Raw genomic sequence first — 13,529 nt, 5'->3', positions numbered from 1 at the left:
CATTTTCAATCGAGAATAACTTTATGATGCAGACACAAATCGATTAATGTTTCTATGGAGTTATATTGACAGATACCCAAGTTTATTGTATGACGTCTATGATCTATTTATTTCGACCACCACTTACCGCTAAAGCCATCTATAGGAAAATGGCGGAAGCAAAGTTGTACACCTAATATAATAAAAGAAGCCATGTAAGTTTCTCATTGCTATAAAAATATTGTCACCTTTTTATATTTGTATTATATATTTTAATTTTGTGTGTATGTAAATACTTATTAATTTCTACACTATTGTATTTCTACACTATTGTATATTGTAATAATGTCATTTTGAATAAATTATGTTTCATTTCAAATCAATTATTATTCATTTGTAACTGATATATTTATAGCGTGTCAATTTCACGCATGCGCGTAGTGGATGATTATGAACTTAAGGTGCCATGTGAGCGTCGAGCATCTGCGTAGAAATTTATTGCGCACGATTCTGAATTTCCTTTCAAGCTTCTTGATGCTAACAAGATGGTAAGTAAGTAAATTCTGAGATCTCTGTTGATCCCGGTGGATTTGCAGTTCGTACAATGTATAGATTATCCCTTATAGAAATAGAATGTCCCAAAGAGAAATGGAATTATATAAAATATTAATTACTGATACTGACTCTTATTCACTATTATATCTGATTTACTTTGTTGATTTGTAATGTGACTTGTATCATAACCATATGCAACTAAAACACAATCAAATACTTAATACATGTATTACTACGCATGCTCAAGATGCTCAACGCTCGATGCTTGATGTCATCAAATAAATGTAAATGCACCTTTATATCTATAGGTATTGTAACATGGGAGTATCAAGCATCGTGAGCTTACTATTCGCTAAAAACAGGTCACATGATCAAAATTGACGAAGCAAGTTCATGATGTAAGTTTGACGCTTGACTCTGACGCTGCTGCCATATAAAAGTACCTTATTTTTCTTGCACAATTTTGGACATATTTTGAATTGGCCATTCGCCTTCCATATATATGCTCTAAGGTTCAAACTCACTACAATTGAAAACGCTATATAACTCTAGTGTAGCGTGGTAATAAGACCTATTGTAGCGTGGTAATAAGACCTGTTCCTTATTCCTTTCAGACTGCGTTTAGCGGACTCAACAGTTGAGTGAGTGCTCGCTGCTAGTGATGTATTCTTCCAGATCTAAAATACTGATTGGATGATCTAAAAAAATACATCAATAACAGTGAGCGCTCACTCAACTGTTGATTCCGCTGGACGCAGCCATTGTGCGATGCTCTTAACTGTTAATAGATTTGTTCACGTCGTATGCTCCAACATGTTTCAATATGCTTCTACTATAGCATTCTCTTACTCAATCCAACGCGCATTGATAGGAGCATGTTGGAACCTAAAGGTGCCTTTATATGGCAGCGTCAACATTGAGCATGCGCAATGATATGTTAATAATTGTAATTGAATTTCTGTAATTGAATTTAATGTACGAGATATACTAATAGTGGAATCTTGTAGTTTACACTGTTTAATATAAATAAATATAAATTTTAAACATTATGTGATAGTAATGTATATCAAAACATAACCTCTCATAATTTATCATTTTGCGTCAAGAAACTGCGCAAAAGATTATTACGCAGGAGTCTGGAGATTCAAACTTTCGGGCATTAATCTTCTGCGCAGATGCTCGACGCTCGACGCTTGCATGTAATGGCATGTTAAGGGCATGGCACATAAAAAACTTAAGACGTAAGACTTAAGTAATAAGCGAATTGACCAATCATAGTAGAGTCTATAAGGCCATAACGTAAATAGTAGCGAATCCAACATATTGATTTCCTTACTTAAGACTTAGGTCTTAAGTTTTTATATGTGCCAAGACCTTTAAAGTAAATGAAAATGGCAGCGATTTATTGATTTTTTGATTATCAATTTTGATTATCATCATGAAGAAAGATACTAAGGAGACTCCATTCAGTCTAGCCAGTCTATGAAACATGGACCGATTTTAGGTTTCAAGTTAAGTTCCGATTCTCGACATTCGCAGCGCTCGTGAATTTAATAGTTCTGCACATAAAAATGCATACATGAGTGCGCCGTAAAAAAACCACGAACATAACCTATCTCCTCCATAAAGGCAATTTTGGCTGCGTTATCTTCGATTAAAAAAATGTAACAAAGCAAAGGATTGCCAGAAACTGAGCTTAAATAAATGTTTATTTCATTTATATTTTAAAAGTCTATTACACTTTCGTAATCCGAAAAATATGCGTTAGCACATATTGTTAAATTGTATAATCTACATGAAATTGTTGATATATGTATATTATTCGCAAATTACACAATGATATTTTAGTAGATATAGAAATACACGATAGACAGCTTTAGGGCAACAATGTTCAATGCAGATTTTAGTTTTGTATGGCTATCTTCATCTACTTCAATTGCCATCGGATAATTGGATTTATTCAAGAACAAAGACATTACTGCGTTTCCACCAACTAGCGGTTTCAGAAAGAAAGTAATTGTGCATTCGAAAGGTTCTTATGAATGACTTGACCTATCCTTTGACAAAATATATGTATCACATGCATTGTTAAATTAATAAATTTCAGAAATCTTAATAAATTGTAATTGTACATTGAATTGAATTTGCTTTAGTAAATTGTTGCAAGCTTCTTATTTTTAATTGAACTTTTTAATCTTGTAAAAAGTCAGAATAGAAGTACCAAGGAAAACATTTTTCAAGTTATAAATATTGGTTTAAAATTACTTTCGCCCACAATCTGATATTATATTTAAGAGCATTTTTTAGTTTCTTTGATCTTTTTGTACATTTCATTTTTAGTATCATATTAGTGTTTCATAATTTCTTCATAACTTGCATCCATCTTTTCGTGCATATTTTGCACCTTCGTATTTGGGGGCCACTCTTGCTTTCCAATATATAATATATCCGAATTATTTTAACTTATTGAGCTTAATTTATATTTATTCTAAAAATAATTAAATTTATAAGTTGTAAGAAATTATTGTATGCACGTTTTGGTACAAAAAATTTAATCTAAACATCACTTAATATAAATGGACACAAAATTATATTTATTTACGCATAATAGGAAATCACTTTATCACAAAACACAATATACACAAGGCATTTTTTAAATAACATGCAGAAGATCAGACCAAACTATTGACAAAGCAACAACTCTCAACTCGGAATTAGTAACATAGCTCAGAATTTTACAATGAGTTATATGCTCTAAGCTCAAAGCGCATACGTAACACATGCACACAAAAGATGATTAAGAATTTATAGTTATTTCTCTTGCACAGATCTTGGATATACTTTTGATCTATAGGGGACATAAACAATTCCTCCACCATGTATTTAATCTGACCCGAGTTAAATCAATAACATCACATGCTTTACTTTGATTTACAATTGGTTGAAAACATAATATTTTCAAGTCAAATATGGGTTAACTGATCTAGAGCAGGTCACCAACTAAATATATATATGGTCTTTAATACTATTAAAGACCATCAATCCTGAACAAATTTTCAACGGTATAAAAAGAGTTTCAAAGGTCCGGAAGTAATTGAAGAACATTGACATTATCGACAATTGATATAAATTTGCTATTATTAACATAAATATTTGTCTAATAAGCTATTAAATTAATAATTTTTTATTATACAAATGCTTCATTAATAAGGATGTATATTTGTATATACATCCTATATCTTATATATATTATCGCAAAATTAAAATTTTTTTCTCCACAGTTATCATATCTATTGATAATCAAACTTGAACGATAAACATAAATAACATTAAAATCACAATTTTAAAGAAAAATAAAATATTATTAAGTTTTAAGTACATATATATGTTTATAAAATTAATATATCATAAAATTAATACTATATTATCAGTTTCTTACTCTTAATCACTTAAATATTAACACGAACACAAACTCCCATAAGGATATCAATCTTTAATATTTAGTTTCTCGTTGATGATCGAATTCAAGTTCATTGTCGAAAACTATTAGGGCTGGGTTCGATTTGGACATTTTCAGATCTTTCAGCACTTTTATCTTTATTTTGTGTTTAATAAAGATAAAATGATGACTATGAGCGTTTAAAGCGCGTGAGTGTTCAAATCCAGCCTACATAACAGAGAGGCGACAAGTAAGAAAATAGTCTGGTTGGCTAATGGCTTCATGTAATTTACAACCAATACGATTATTTTCTTTTCACATTATATTCACATATTATTGTATTATATTTATACGCAGGTTACTAGCGTATGGCAGTAAGACCACGTAAAATCTTACGCCAATGACTCAGTCAGAAATAGTTCTTCGAAAAGATGTCCTTTCAACGTTATTACGATGGAAAAGTTATCGATTCGAAACTTGCATCGAAATTTCAACATTTTCGATAAAAAATTACGTATTTAGAGAGTGCAATGAGAGTTTGATACATTTTTAACATTTTTGATATAAATTTGTGACACGTAATCTTATATTTTGAATATTTTTGTTCAAAGGTCGAATCGACATTTTTTTTATTTCATTTCGAGTTATAATATCGCTCTAATCATAAAAGTTTTCTCAAAATTTTTCAGAATTTATAGATAATTTTATAACTTTTTAGAAAATTGTGGCATTTTTTTATACGAATCGGAACATTTTTTACAATTGTTGATAAAGTCTACATCTTTTCTTCTAGTAATTCTTTGTATCTTATTTTATTGTTCTACTCCTGCTGAATAACATTATTTTTATTTGTACTTTATACAATAGTTTATTTAATGTCTTATTACGTCATTTTTTTGTATTGAGGAATTTCAGGGAATAATGTCTCTTACCATAAATGCTGACAACCTATTAGCTGTTTCTTACATAAATGAGCACAAAATCAAGGAAAAATATCATCGACTCTATCAAAGTCCAGCTAGACTAATTCTTGAATCGATATCGAAACCTCGAATTTTAAATTAATGAAATTTAAATGTTGCTATCATACAAGTTTCCAATATCACTTGGAAATATAAAAATACTACTAGTGTCACTGCTACTGCAGTAGTATTACTAGTGATACGCAATAGTGTCAATGCTGAGCCAGTAGTGTTACTATTGTAGTAGTATGATGATATATGACATAACATAGAATTACTTCTAGTAATTGTAATATTTGGTATAAAAAATTGATTAGAGTAAACACACACACACACACACACACACACACAAACACGCACGCACACACGCACGCACACACGCACGCACGCACGCACGCACGCACGCACGCACGCACGCACGCACGCACGCACGCACGCACGCATGCACATACACATAAATGCGTACCATATACTTCAGAATAGAAAACCAAAGACTTGTATCTTTATACTTAAGAAAAATGTATTACTAAATATTTCTTTTATTATATTATTATTAAACTAAACCTTCGTTTAATTTGAAAAACTTCTCCTTGTATTTATTGTAAGCTCTCCCGCGGTTGCATTTCGCCCTCTCCCTGATCACTTGGATTAAGTTCCATGACCGAAAGTCAGGGCATACGGACGTACAGGCACATCTGGCGTTAAAGTGCGCCCTCCCGGCACACTGATCCAGTTTGAGTCTTTTAAATTAAAAGATACGTCCGACTCGTGTGTCCGTTTAACGGAGCATAAGTTGGGGTTTCCATTTCGTCCTCCCCGATTCGTTAGAAGCCACAGGACGAAGCGAAGTGCCTCCCGATTTGCGTTGGTCCTTCCCCACGGCTCCCTTGTGATCCGGAGCCTGGACATGATCAAATCGGTTAATAATAATTCGATTCCCGTTGCGTTCACTCTCTCAGCTCCATGGGCAGCTTGGATATAACAATATAAAAACGGCCAAGAATTGGTCAAAGTTAAATGTTATAAATACAATACAAATTCTTAATGTCCGAATATTTTGGCGTCTTATCATATTCATATTTATAATATCTCAGATCAATTGTGGTTAATATCCGAACGTTTCGGCACATCTGAGATAATTAAAAAAAATTTTAAATTAAGAATTTCTATTGTATTTATAACATTTAATTTTAACTGTTCGATGATTGGTTGACCTTCTTTATATTTATATGCTTACGTGCATTTACACGTCACACGGTCATACTTATTTTTTAATATATTCTTTTTTTATTTCAGTATACACAAAATAACTAGATATATAAAACAGTTATATTATATAAAATTATATATTATATAAAATTTATATATATTATATAAAATTTATATATATTTATATATTATATAAAATTTCCATTTAAATTTAATATTATTTATAAATATTTATTTTAAAATTTATTATTATTAATTATTTTTAAAATAAATTTTATATTTTAACAATTTACGTTGTGTATATAAAAAATATATTTTCATATTATTTTTAATATTATATTTTAAAACGTATATATATATATATATATATATATATATATAGATATATTTAAAAAATCTATTATTTAAAAAAAAATTATACTTATATAATTATACTTATAATTATACTTATATTTGATGATGATAATGATTATGATTTGACGATATAATGCTAATAATAATAATAACATTGACAATGATATTTACAATAATGATGATATAATATTAACAATAATGACAGTTTAATTTTTTAAAAATGCATAAAATAAAACGCTCTTTAGAAAAAGAAGAAGAATTTAAATGACAACGTCGACTTGGGGCAGCAACACCTAGAATTTGGAGTTCCGCCGGTAACAGAGTCATGAGGGCTGTTGGTTTCCACCTTAAGGAATGGATTGCGAAAGGATGCAGAATCGAATCGTTTCACGCAGGAGCACACTGAGCATTTGGTGAGTATCTGTGGAGAATAGGTAAGGAGCGTGTCATCATTGTGAGGTAAACTCAGCATTGCATACTGTAGAAGAGTGCCCGGTGTGGGCCGCTGAACGTGCACTCCTCATCGAGATAGTGAGAAGATCTCTCGCTGCCATTGTCGAGGCCATGCTGCGCAACGAGGAGTTGTGAGAAGTAGTTTCCTCCTTTAGTGAGGTAGTGATGTTTCAGAAGAAGGAGGCCGAGAGAATGCGTGAACGAGGTAGTTTCGATCAGGAAACAGAGGGAGACGTCGGCGCGGAGGACGCGATTAGTTCTGGTGCTCCGATCCCTGCTCACGCCGCTGTTGCTGGAGGATACCAGTGCTCCAGCCTTCTTTGGCGTGCTGCGCCGCTATTCTCTCCCTGGATAGCTGAGTGGCTTCGACGCCCCTATCGATGGTGCAGTACTATAATCTGCGACTAAGATGGTGACGGTTGCCGCGAGCGAGGAGAGGGCAAAAATAGAGTCCTTTTTCGCTCGGCCCGTTACTTCGACTATGAGACTACGACGATGCAGTGACGATTTGCTGTATTCCCGTTTGAGATATCGTTCATTAAACCTCCGCCGAGCGAAAGAGTCGGCTCTGCTTTCCTTCTCTACGCTGGAAACGAAGCGAAGGGGCTGGTGTCCCCTCTTCATCTATGGAATGGCAATGTCCTTTCAGGGCATCGGCGGCCTTAGTTAGGACTGCCGGGTGTAGAACCAATCAGCCAGGTCAGCAGACCTGACGGCGTTCTAGAAGAATGCTGCACGCCCAGAACGCCCTCGGAAACAGGCCTACAAAGAACACAGCGGGTGTTTTAGTAGGTACAAGTCCCATATAACCTTCTTCGGTCCCATATAACTTCGGTTCCGTTCTCGCAGACCGAGAGTAGGCATTTTTCCCATCTTACCAAAAAAAGAGTTAGATTATTATATTTGCAACTCATGATCAATCGCAACCTAGTCAATCGCAACGTGGTCAATTAGAACGGGGGTCAAATAGGCGTCATTCATGAAATTGTATCTTAAAAGACATCTTTAAAAAAGAAAAGGAAAAAGTACGTCTTTAAAACTTGCCCAAAAGTTGTTTAAAACACATTTTTTAGATGAATCTTAAAAATGTCTCTTTTAAAATGACTTTCGGAATATCTTTTAGACATGTGTTTACTGACAAGTAATGTCTTAAGATGCTAATGCAACCGTCTGATTGGCTAATGACATTTTAACACTGTACTTAAGACGACCTCAAATATAAGAATCGATTATAAATATTTGTAGACTTATAACAGACTCTATATTCTGTAACTCGTTATGCAATCGTTATGTATTCACATCGACAGTTGCGCAAATATTTTATATATAGGGTGCGTCATCAAAATCCGGACAAATTTAAATTTAAATTTTCTGCTATATTGTGCCTCCGCTAGAGATTGTTATTAACGTCCGAGAGGGCCTGATGCTTCTAGTAAACAGTCATATTCTCAAAATGGCCGTGATGTTGAAAACCAAGTGGAGTATAATCGAAGAGCCTCGATCATCGAAAAACTTCGCGCTGGGCGTTCAGCAACAGAAATAATTCAGTTCTTTAGATACCGAGATCAATCGTTTATGAGGTTGTGGCAAAATATACGCCTTTAGAACAGTCCAATGAAGATTCCAGTATACCAGCGCGAAAGAATCACTCGAAAGAATGCACCACGAGGACCTGCAGTCGTTGAAAGAACTCAATTGATTTTGGATGATCCAAGGCAATCATTGTGAAAATTAGCATCAATTGTTGGTGTAAGCCAACATTGCGTCGAATTGAGGAGGACCTTCGATACAAATCGTACATTAAAGGTACGACGGATGCTCTCTGAAACTGCCAGGACAAGCCGAGTTGCTCTCATTCTGGCCTCCTAACAGTCCAGATTTAAATCCCTTGGACTACTACGTATGGAGCGTAATTGAAAAGGTCACAAATAAGTCTCAGCATCCCAATGTGACGTCATTAAGGACTGCTATTGAGGCAACATTTCGTCGGCATGGATCGCGCTACATTATAGTGTACGTGCGAATGCTTCAGACCGAGAGGCTGTCATTCAAGTTAATGAGGGATATATCGAATAATTGTGCTCTAGGGATCCCCCAAGTGCCATGTAAAAGGATTTTTTGTAATATTTAATTTTTCATTTTGTTTAAAGAAATTGTTCGATTTGTTCGATTTTGGTGACATACCTTGTAATAAAAAATTTGCTGCGCAAATGTTGTTATGAACTTATATCGACTGCATAACAAGTTATAGAATACAGGGGCTGAGTCCGAGTTGCACATTTCGACCGATTTTGCCTACCGTTATTTCATAGCATTTAGAATTTAGACTGCGCGCGGAGATATAGGACAATCGAGTTCAGGAACGATATTAGCTATCAATTATACAGAGCACTGTAGGTCTATAAAACTTTGAAACATATTGCCCCGCATTCACTATTTACATAATTTTATTATTATTATTAATATTATTTGGATGTTAGAAAATGAAAAGTAACACTTCAAAATAGAACAGCTATGTTAACTGTGTATACTGAAAAAAATATTTTAATTTCAACAAAATTTTAATTAATTAAAAAATATTTTTAATATTAAATATTTTTTAATATACAGAGTGCCTGGAATTTAAATATCAAAACTTCGGGAGCGTGTAGGGGATTGATAAATTAAAAAAAGTGTCCTGCAGAGATATACTCGTTTTTGTTTCGTTTTAAAGAAAATCACAAACAAGATAGAAAGTTGTTTTGTTCTTGCACTGCTTCTAAAATATTATCGTTGATAAAATCTTACACGAAAATAATAATAATAATTTTGTTTTCAGGAAACTGAAAACTTTGAAAACTTTTTTGTTTGTTTTTATATAGTGGGACCATTTTTTTATCCACAGATTGAATGTAGTCAGATATACAGATTTTTTGAAAACTGACTTTGATTATTTAGAAGACATCCATCTGCAGCAACAGATTGAAATGTGGTTTCAACTCGATGGGTGTCTAGCTCATTATGGCAGAACTACTCGAGTTTGGGCTAGACAGACATTTTCTATAACTGGATTGGATGAAAAAGAGAAATACTCTAATCACTTCAATCACCTGATCTGATACTACTGAACCATTCATGTGGACTTTGTATGAGGGGTCTTGAAGCAAGAAGTTTATTTGTCGTTAATCAACTCAAGAAAACAATTAAGAAATCGAATCGGGGCTGCAGTGCACCACATATCGCTCAATGTTTAGTTGCACGAGCAATCCGTACAAGATGCAATGTTTGTGCATTGCTGCAAGAGGCCAACATTTTGAACAATATCTTAAGCAAGTAAATAAATGCAACGTAATGTAAGTAAAAAAATGAAAACTATACTTTTGTCTTTTTGCGATTTTTTTCAAAACGAAGCAAAAACGAGTATATTCTACAATACATTTTTTTTATCGATCTTTTACACGCTCCCGATGTTTTGATATTTGAATTTCAGACTTTCTGTATATATACCCAGATAGCTAACGTGCTGATGAACAAAAGAAGCACGTCGCGCCGAATAAGTGTATCGGTTCTTTGCTGGGCCTAATACATCACGCGTCGCACATACAAAATTCTATGTTCTCCATACAGCAAACTGTCGGCATAGTCATTCACGCCTACGCATAGATTCATTTAATAAGATTTTAGTCATAAAATTTGTTCGCTTTATGTGTAAACATATTCTTTTCAATAATAATATCCCAAATTTTTACTACAATTCGAGTTGTGACGAAAAACATATCACTTACTAGATTCATGTTGACATGTGTGTTCGTATTAGTGACGAATAATAATTTCGGCATATTTGCAGCATGGTTTTACGAACTTGCAAATGATTTTACGAACAATTCTGTTGATATAATATATGAATGTTATCTTATGGCATTTTTCGCTAGGAAAATTTGTGCGCATTTAGTGCATGGCTTTAGAGCGTAGCAGTTCTTCCAGTCAAACAAGCCATAAGTAATATCGAAAGCGACGATATATTGAATTTGACATATATTATACATTCTCAAAAAAACGAGCATTATTCAGATCTGATACGCAAAATTTAGATTTAATTGACAGTATAAACATAACATAGAAAAACATAAAAATAAGTAAGCAAAAGACTAATGATGCCGATTCAAATCATGGCAAGAGAGTTGTATCTGACATCAATTCTTATTGGCTAATTATAGAAATGTGTATACGCAATAGTACACCATGGATCTCTTCCATGATGAGCGCCATTTTGTGATGACTGGTGATTTGAAATAAACAATCACGTGCAACATAACCTCGAAAAGTAAGTGTACCGATTGAATGAATTTCATGCTAACTGCAGGAATTCGAAAGAAAAATTAAGTAATATATTTTCACTTATATCATGCGAAGAAATATACGATTTGCCGTATTTATATGTTATAAGATATGTATATATATATATTTATTTGTATATTTGCATAGACAAATGTATTTACCCAACATCACAGGAAATATAAATATATTGCAGATTAACAAATAAAAATATAGAATAATAATTAATATAAAATCATATCTGATACATTTTTTGCAATTTATTATATGAACAAATGAAGCATCTTAATAATAATCAGTCCGGTAAAAATTTTTGTAGTAAAAGTTTTCGTCGCTTTTCATCGCCTCTCAATTCGTCAGCGACAACGAATTGTAACTGAACAAAGATGTAATCGCGTTGACGTGTCAAGCTATTCATAATGAATTTCGTAATGAAATATCCAAAAGTAAAGATCTTGTCGATCACTCCGGTATTATCAATAGTTCAGCGATTCTTTCTCCATTCAGTTCTGTCAGTATATAGCTATTCCAATCTGTAGATTCAGACTTAGATTAGACTTAGATTAGACTTAGATTATTAAAATCAAGTAATAGTGAGCAAAGCTTTTCATCAGCTGACGCTACTACAATTATCAATGCCGACAATGACGAAGACATTGAAGATGAGGATAATGTAGTCATGTAATCATATGTATGTTTAGGAACAACTCACATGTTTTATAGAAAATAATATACTAATAATTAACCATGTTCAAAGTAATGCAATTCTTTTGTTGCGCACTCACAATTGTTTTGCAAACTTATCGAAAGATGTAAGAACATTATTAAAAACTCGCACTTGCGTCAAGTTGAGAAAGATTATCCAGGAGAATATCTTCACACAGGCTTCATTGCTGGAAAAACCAACAGTCTTCGGAACATTCCTCGACCTGTAAATCTTGATAGATTAGAAATTGATTTTAGTACCGATGATGCTACATTGGATAAGTCCGGTGAAATTCAAATTTGACTAATCCAATGTAGGATTGCCAATATTTCTAGAAATAGACTAGAAATTGTCGAATTGTGTCTATCGGGGAAAACATAAATCGGAAAGTGCCATTGATTTCTTTCAAGATTTTGTTGATGAAATACAGTATTCGCTGATAAAGGAATAAAAGTTTGAAGATCAAATATTACCTATTATTCTCAGATCCTTCATAGTTCTTGCTCGAGCATTCGTCCTTAATCATAAAGATCATGTTACGTCCTACAGACGCCACGATTCTTTTCTTTCGAAAGAATCCGCTCCACGTCGCAACTGTGGTTGGCATCTATGAAACTCGAGTGGAATCCTTTGATAACGGACAGATCTGGAAAGAAGGATCGAACAAGCTCCGCGAAAACGCCAATCAATCCGGAAGGAATAACAACTTTAATGCAGGCCCGAAAAGTGACAGGATTGCAAAAGACACTATAAATGCACCGAAGTCACGCAATAGTAAAAATCCAAACTTTGTCTCAGATCGACCAACAATTTCTTAAGAAAACAGGCGCCACGTCGCGCCTAAAAAATCATAAAACGCATAGAATAACTTCCCACGGTAACGTTATCTCAGATCAGACTCGCGAATGACAATACTCTGCACGCAAAATTAGTTGTGCAAATCGTCTGTTTACCTAGCTATATTTTCCGCGAGGATAACAGAATTCATCGTCCGTCTGAAGCAATCTTGCTTCTTTAAAGAAAAATAAATCATTTCTTTTCTTCTCGAAACGATGCACTTTAGATTAACAACGATATAAAAATTGTAACTCTCACGTAACATTGCAACTAATTATTGCGCCTAGACAAAGGGCATTATGCTTTTTTTCGGGTATAAATAGAGACCCCGCGGAAGCACAGACCATCAGTCAGTGCGAACCAGTCTACCGTAGTCCACGTCGCTGTCAACAGTAAGTGAGAAACACGCTAAACTCTGGAAGGTTCATTCCAGTTCGCGTAATAGTGGTCAAAATCGTGTGCAACCATCACTGTGGGACCATCCAATAGATCTCTGGTACTGCGACTGCTCTCCTGGCGCTTCCGTGGACAACTGGCCTGCACGATCACACCAACCAGTTTTTTCTTCCGAGATCTCCAATCAACTAATCAAAAGTAAGTCAACTTGTCATTCCTTCCTATTTTATACATCCCCCCCCTCAATTAAATAAACATCATTATATATATACCGAGTATATATATATATATATATATATATATATAACGTAAATAAAATATTATT

The sequence above is a fragment of the Atta cephalotes genome (genome assembly GCF_000143395.1).
Source record: "Atta cephalotes unplaced genomic scaffold scaffold00010, whole genome shotgun sequence".
Taxonomy (NCBI): Eukaryota; Metazoa; Arthropoda; class Insecta; order Hymenoptera; family Formicidae; genus Atta; species Atta cephalotes.
Note: the sequence above shows the minus strand (reverse complement) of the source record.